Raw genomic sequence first — 8,475 nt, 5'->3', positions numbered from 1 at the left:
TACAACCAAATAAAGATGTACGAACACGACGCAAGTAAGACGGCTTTTCGAACTCCTCTTGGAAACTTTTACTACACTGTGATGCCCTTCGGTTTGAAAAACGCTGGCGCCACATACCAAACGCTTCATGACCACCATTTTTCATGATATGATGCACAAGCAAGTCGAAGATTATGTAGATGACATAGTGGTCAAGTAAAAAACTCGGGCAGCCCATGCAGGAATTCTGCGGCAGGTGTTTGAAAGATGTCGCGAGTACAAACTGAAGATGAATCCATTAAAGTGTGCTTTTGGTGTCTCTTCGGGCAAGTTCATAGGTTTCCAGGTGACTGCCGAGGTATTTAAAGTTGACCCAGTCAAAACACAAGTCATCCTCACGATGCCACCACCGCGGACCGTGAAAGAACTCAAGAATTTCATGGGTAAAATAAACTACATTCGCCATTTCATACTAGGATTGGCTCAACTTGTTGCTTCGTTTACCCCCTTACTGAAGAAAGGAGCAAGCTTCGTCTGGACCACACTACAACAGGAAGTATTCCGGAAGATTCAACAAACATTATCTTCCCCAGCCGTCATGAAATCTCCCATACAAGGAAGACCGCTACACCTCTACACTACTTTTAGTGACACTGCTGTCAGATCTCTCCTCGCCCAAGAAGATGACGAAGGGATTGAACATCCCATATACTACTTCAGTCGAACTTTAAGAGATGTCGAACTCAGATATCCCAAAGCAGAAAAGTAATTCTTAGCTTTGATCCACTCCATCAAGAAATTCAGGCATTACCTACTTTCCAATAAAGTGGTGCTGATATCTAAGTCCGATCCTGTGAAGTTCTTCCTCTCAAAACCGGCCCTGATAGGAAGACCGGCCAAATGGCTCCTCCAAATGTCAGAGTTCGACATAACATGCGCTTCCCCGAGAGCCATCAAAGGGTAAGCAGTTGCGGATTTGCTTGTGGCGTTTCCGGAAGAGAATACCATGACACTACACGAGGACCTCCCTAGAGACTTTCCAGAAATCTCTTTCATCCAAGAAGAAACATGGCTACTATTCTTCGACGGCTCCGCTACTCCTAACAACGGTATTGGAGGAGCAGGTGTGGTTCTAGTATCCCCAGTCGGTGAAGTATTCTCGCACTCCTTCAAGCTAGACTTCCCCTGCACCAACAATTCAGCAGAATATGAAGCCTATCTCATCGGACTGTCCTTGGCTAAACGAGCTGGAGCCACACGTCTAGAAATAAGAGGGGATTCTAAATTACTTGTCAACCAGGTGAACGAAGTATACGCGTTGAAGGAAGTAACCTTGGCCCCATACAGAGCCGAGGCACAAAAACTGCTAAACTACTTCGTCGACGCGACCATAACGCATATTGGGCGCAGCGGCAACCAACACGCTGATTGCCTAGCCACAGTAGCATCAAAACTGCAATTTGAAGGTTTTTAGGAAACCCTGACAGTGAAGAGACGAACCGTGGCTTCAACATGGCTTTCACAACCCGAAGAAGATGAAGCTGGCGACTGGATAACACCAATTATCCAAGAGCTTAATAGCTCGCTTTTCCAGGGAAAGGTCAGCCTCAAAACCTTACAAAATTTCTTCATGCTCCGAGGGGTGTTATATCATCGAAATCCAGACGGTTCCTTGTCAAGATGTCTTGGAGAGGGAGAAGCACAACAACAACTCAACCGCGCCCATAATAAAATCTGCGGGAAAACATCAGTGGTAACACTATATCGCTGTTTGCAACGCCTTGGCTATTACTGGCCAGAAATGGAGGCTCAATCTCGGTTACTTCAAAAAATATGTTCCAACTGTCAAGTGCCGCCGCATCAATTAGAAGTTTTCAATATTGGTCATGCTGGGGACTGGCAGGAGCTATACATCAGTTACCTTCGCGATGGCATACTACCCACCAATAAGAAGGATGCAGCCAAGATAAAACAAAGGTCCGAGAGATTCGTATTCCACGAAGGAATATTATATCGTAAAAGCTTTGGAGGAAGTTTGCTACGATGTTTGAACGAAGCAGAAATTCCAATCATGCTGAAAGAGATGCACGACGGCGAACATCAAGGAAAACAGAAATTATTTCTTCAGATACACGAGAAATACTACTGGCCAACCATGGAGGAGGATGCGGCTGTTTTCGTCCAGAGATGCAAAAAATGCCAAATTCATGGAAACCTTATCCATGTACCGTCGACTCCCCTGCATTCGATAAGCAGTCTGTGGGCCTTTCACATCTGGGGACTCGACATCATTGGAAAGATCAATCCGCCGTCCTCAAATCATCACGAGTACATAATAACAACAACTGAATATTTCACCAAATGGGTCGAAGCCATACCTTTACGAGGGACGAATGGAACCACAATCGCGACATTCATTAAGGAGTACATTATATGCCGATTTGGCGTGCCTAAACACATCATCACCGACAACGACACTACTTTCGCAAAAAAGCAAGTACGGGAGCTACTCGAAGAATACGGAATTAAGCAAGTTTTATCCACTGTGTACTGCCCCCAAGGGAATGGATAGGCTGAAAGCACCAACAAAACTCTGATCTGAATCCTCAGTCGGGCAGTGCATGATAATTCTCGGACATGGCATGATCAATTGCCAATGGCACTCTGGGCGTACCGAACATCACCAAGGAGTTCCACTGGCGCCTCTCCCTACTCCCTCGTTTACGGCCCAGACGCCATCCTCTCAGCGGAAGTTAAAATCCCATCGGCTAGGATTGCCGAAGCAAGCGGAGTTCGATGGAATGAAGCTGAAGCATTGAGTGCCAGAGTCGCAGAATTGGACACTATAGATTCCATAAGATCCAGGTCGGAAGAACATGCACGGGCATACAAAAATAGGGTTTCCAGAGCATATAACAAAACCATGAAGCCTCGGGTTTTTCAAGTGGGAGATTTGGTACTAAAGACTGCCAAACACATTCAGCAAGACGCGTCTGCACCAAAATTCTCCGCAAAGTGGGAAGGGCCTTATATAGTCACGAAAGCGTACAACAGTGGGTACTACAAGTTCATTAAAGAAGACGGAGGAAAACTGGAAGCATTCATCAACAGAAAGTGGCTTAAGGCATACTACGCCTGACCGCCACCTCGCGCCCCGCCATATCACAAACACGGATAGCCAGGCATCTTTCCACTTTTCTTCCACATCTCAAATATCAAGTTTCTTTTCCTTTGTTTGATTGAAGCAAATCAATAAAATTCTCTTATTCTTTCAAAAAAAAAAAAACGATACAAAAAAAAAGCAAAACATGCTTAAAACCCAGAAAGAAACCAAACATCTCGCAACTACATAACTCAGAAAAGCCCATCCAACAGATTGTAATCCCTCGAAAGCATCATCTTTAACCGGTTTTGATACCTTTCAGTCCTACTCTTCAAGTTACGTATTGACTCTTCCACCTTCTGTGACTCCATGGCCAGAGCTTTCTCCTCTTCCAGAATAGCTTTCGTAGCAGGGACCACGCCAGCAAGAATACCGGCTCTGTCGACTTTCACAATATCAAGACGATGCCACAACCAACTAGCGTTGAACTTCAGAGATTCACAGGTAGACACTATGTTCTCCAACTTTTGAATAGTTGATTCCGGGACAGCACGGATAGACATACTCTCCATTTTGGCGACCATCGGCAAGAGACAATTCACTATAGAAACTAAAGCAGACTAACAATATTGCACCACACTCCTAGTGGAGATATGGCCATATGTCCTCCATATATTTGTGTAAAGAGTCATGAATTCTTTCCGCACCAGAAACCCACCAACGTTCCGGTAGTTAGAGGAAAGACACCTCATGCGGGTTCCGAACGACAAACCTGCATTGGGATACTCATGACAAGAAATTCCTAAGTCGGCGTTCTCCAGATCTGCAGCGGTTGGTGGGATCGGTCTTGAAGGAAAAGGGGTAACTAAATCATCCTCATCAATGATGGTGACGCACGCTCCGACAGGATATCTCTACACAGAAGAAAACTTTTGTCATTCATCGGCAAACAATGAAACACCTGTTGATCAATAAAAACATACCGGTATGATCTTCTTGACCCGAATGACCCGGATGGGGGAATTGTTGCAAGAGTCAGGCTTCACGCGTTTGACTGGAGAATCTAGCTGGCTCGAGGATGATTCACTTCTGATCGACATGATGGAGAGAGACGGACTCAACAAGAGGAAATCTTTGTTGTAAAACGGGGAAGACGATGCAACTTCACCGGCATAAATATTGTGGAAACCCTAAAGGAAGAAAGAGAAACACAAACTGAATAAACGGAACGTGATTGCATGACGGCCGCGAAATCAGCCTCAAACGAAACCCCTCATCAAAACCCTAATGAAAGCCAAACGAGACAAGAGGGCGTGATACTTTGGCATTTGAATGAGGAAATGACTTCCTATTTGAGTCAAGTAAGGAAAAGAGGCAATCGGGCCCCCAAAGACATATCACCACCATGCCAAGCCGTCCGCACATGCCTTGCATCGCCAGAACCGCGCCATGCCTTGGCCCCACCACGCCAAGCCGTCCGCGCACACTTTGCTTCACCAAACCGCGTCATGCCTTGCACCACCGTGCCGCGCCATTTATTGCCGTGCCAACACCAATAACTCGCCAAGCCAGCGTCATGATGTTCCCTAACGCATCCAAGGTGATGTATGGCCAGACTGAGCCGACAATCTTCATCTCACCACTTCACGGTCTACACCACAAATAGAATATACGCAAGGCCGCCAAACATGAGGATCATGGACTTTCCTTACCTCTCGAAAAAGGTTAGTCAGACCTTCCTGACCATCTTTTCACGACTTGTCTTTTCGATTTTGTCCTCACCTGTCACCATCTTATGCTTACCTTGCAACAATGCTCCTGTTCCAATCTAAGCAGGGGACTTAATGTTGATGGTGGTTTTTATCTTAGGGTCAAAATCGTAAAACTGTACATCTGACATGACGTCACTATGACCATTAGCACATTTATTGAATCAATCAGCATGCCTACGCAAGAATTACCGGGTACCTTTTTTTATGGGTCATGTTCCACGGCAGAACCCTTAACATCGACTGACATCATCTATGCCAAACCCTAATTCTCATGCTACCGCGCCAAGGCATGCCAACCATGCCAGTCGCACCACTGTGCCGATGGCAAACCATGCCAGCCACATCTCCGCGCCAAGGCATGCCAACCATGCCATCCGCACCACTGTGCCGATGGCAAACCATGCCAGCCACATCTCCGCGCCAAGGCATGCCGACCATGCCAGCCGCACCACTGTGCCGATGGCAAACCATGCCAGCCACATCTCCGCGCCAAGGCATGCCGACCATGCCAGCCGCACCACTGTGCCGATGGCAAACCATGCCAGCCACATATCCGCGCCAAGGCATGCCGACTATGCCAGTCGCACCACTGTGCCAATGGAAACCCATGACAGCCACATCTCTGCGCCAAGGCATGCCAACCATGCCATCCGCACCACTGTGCCTATGGAAAACCATGCCAGCCACGTCTACCGCGCCAAGGCATGCCAACCATGCTAGCCGAACCATACGCCAATGGCATGCCAAACCCTTGGCCCACCATGTCAAGCCAACCGCACCTTTCCTTGGCCCCACCATGCCAAGCCAACCGCACCTTGCGTTGGCCCCAACCATGCTAGCCGCACCATGCACCAATGGCATGCCAAACCCTTGGCCCTACCATGCCAAGCCAACCGCACCTTGCCTTGGCCCCACCATGCCAAGCCAACCGCACCTTGCCTTGACCCCACCATGCCAAGCCGTCCGTGCCAAACCCTTGGCCCCATTATGCCAAGCCGTCCACACCATTTGCCTTGGCCCCACCATGTCGGCCTAGCCGTCCAAGGTCGCCAAACAATGCATGGTAACCTTTGGCCCAAAATCCTAGTTTCGGCCACGCCAAACCGCGCGAAGGCATGTCATGCCACATGTGCCAATGGCATGCCAACCACCTTCTCGCGCCATACCATGTCGGCATTCCCTATGCGACTACTAAAACGAAGGCGTGCGACGATCAACGACCACCCTTCCATCTTAGATGCAAATCTTAGCCGTCCAAGGTCGCCAACCAACGCATGGTAACCTTTGGCCCAACGCCAAAACCCTAGTTTTGGCCATCCCCAAACCGCGCCAAGGCATGCCGCCATGTCACATGTGCCAATGACATGCCAGCCACCTTGCCGCGCCATACCATGCCGGCCTCCCCTATGCGGCTACCAAAACGAAGGCGTGCGAAGATCAACGGCCACCCTTCAATCCTAGATGCAAATCCTAGCCGTCCAAGGTCGCCAAACAATGCATGGTAACCTTTGGCCTAAAACCCTAGTTTTGGCCACGCCAAACCGCGCCAATGCATGCCATGCCACATGTACCAATGGCATGCCAACCACCTTTCCGCGCCATACCATTCCTACATTCCCTATACGGCTACCAAAACGAAGGCCTGCAACAATCAACGGTCACTCGTTCATCTAAGGTGCAGATCTTAGCCGTCCAAGGTTACCAGCTAACGCATGACAATATTTGGCCCTAGTTTGGTCGCGCCTAAACAAAGCCAAAACCCTAACTTTTGGCCGCGCCTAAACTAAGCCATATTAAAGCCATACTGATCATGCTTTCATGTCACTGGCTACCAAACGAAGGGTTGCAATAATCAACGGCTACCTTTCCTCTTAAGATGCAAAATCTCGACCGTCGAAGGTCACCACCGAGCCGACAAGTCTCCCAAGCTCAACTTTCCAGAAAACAACAACGTGCTACATGTTTTCCATGAAAACACTCGAGACATCAACGCATGTCACAAACTGGGGGATGCTCATTGGGTATTGGTTTGGCGGTTTACAGCGTGCTGCGTACACTACGCCCGTTATAAGAAAGTGTCATAAGGATGAGGCGGTTAGTAAATACAAGGAGTAATAGTGAAACGCTTTCTTTTATGGAACATCAATTCCAGGCGTTACTGGTTACCACCTCCTCCCATTTACTCACCCGTTTTCCATTTCTTAATGAGACCAGAGTACGTTTCACTTCGACTTGTAAAAATAGGCATTACCTATTTTCACCGAATAACAAGTTCAGGTCAGGAGCATACAACACTCAGAAAATATTTTCTAGCTTTCCATTTGTTAGCTTCCCACTTTCTGATACAAGTCGTGAAACAACTACTCTTCCAGAATCAATTATTCTGGTCTCAACACTCTCTTCGCTTCCCTCCCTAAAACCAACCCTTCTCCTTCACTTTGTGACCGAAGCAAGTCTGGAACAACCATTTCTTGGTTTAGGCCGGATTTGTACAGATTGGTCTCTCGAATCTAAAGTACTCCATTGCAGTACATTGTTTAGGGTTTAAACTCATTTCTCACCCACACACTCGAAATTACCAAAATCAGCAGAAACCGTTTTCACCCTCAAACAAACCCAAGTCAGATCTTCAATATCTTCTTTGTCTTCAAATCTTCTTAAATCTTCAATAAAAGCCTGCACACAATCACTTGAATCTCTTGTGATAAATCACGCACAGAACGGAGTCTGTTAACAATGGATTATCACAAGATCGTCTTTAGAACTCACAACAGTCTAAGGATCCCTATCAAAACTCTGAACTAGGTTGGGTGAATCTTATATCAGAAGAGAAGATTCTTAAGAATAAACAAACTAGGTGCAATCAGATTTCAACCACCGTTAGTCAATCAAATCAATGAGAACAAAAGATAAACCGCAATTATCTAGTTTCCCACCAACGATACATGCTAGAGCTTCTCAATCCCAAAGAAGACTTTAAACTGAGCGGCCGTAAGAGATTTCGCCTAATTAGGTTACTATCCTCTCCGAATAGGCGGCTACACCAGTAACAATAACAAAAGAGGAAGTATGTTGTTACGAAGGATTAGTTTGCTAGAAAGGCAAACTTCAAGTATTTATAGACAAGGAAGTTTGGACACCAAAGAATTTCCAAAATCGAAAATATTCTCAAGATATTCATTAAAGCACAAATTCGGTTTCCATAATTCCTGGAAATGCTCTGTCCAAAAATAATGATTGAAATCTCTCGGAAAATCTAATTAGTAAATGCACATTACTAATTCTGGAATTTCTCTACAAAATGAAATTAATAACCTTAATTAAAAGATTCTTAACTTACTTATGCTTCGATCATGGGATTCTCCTCCCTTAGCCGTTAAGGAATATCTTTGAACAATTAAAGAAATAAACATTTATAGCACGTGTTCAAAGTATGTCGACATCCTTACTTTATAAGTTCTCTTTCACACTTACAACCTTGAAACCGATTTGCCACACTTCCAAACAAGTTTAGGATTGGTTCATCTGACTTTCAAGAACTATGCGATTGATCAAACCAATATTCAATCACAATCGTGGGTTTAACGGTTCTACCAAAACAAGTTTCGGTTCTACCTCCAT

This window comes from Papaver somniferum, unplaced genomic scaffold (assembly GCF_003573695.1).
Source record: "Papaver somniferum cultivar HN1 unplaced genomic scaffold, ASM357369v1 unplaced-scaffold_128, whole genome shotgun sequence".
NCBI classification, from domain to species: domain Eukaryota; kingdom Viridiplantae; phylum Streptophyta; class Magnoliopsida; order Ranunculales; family Papaveraceae; genus Papaver; species Papaver somniferum.
Note: the sequence above shows the minus strand (reverse complement) of the source record.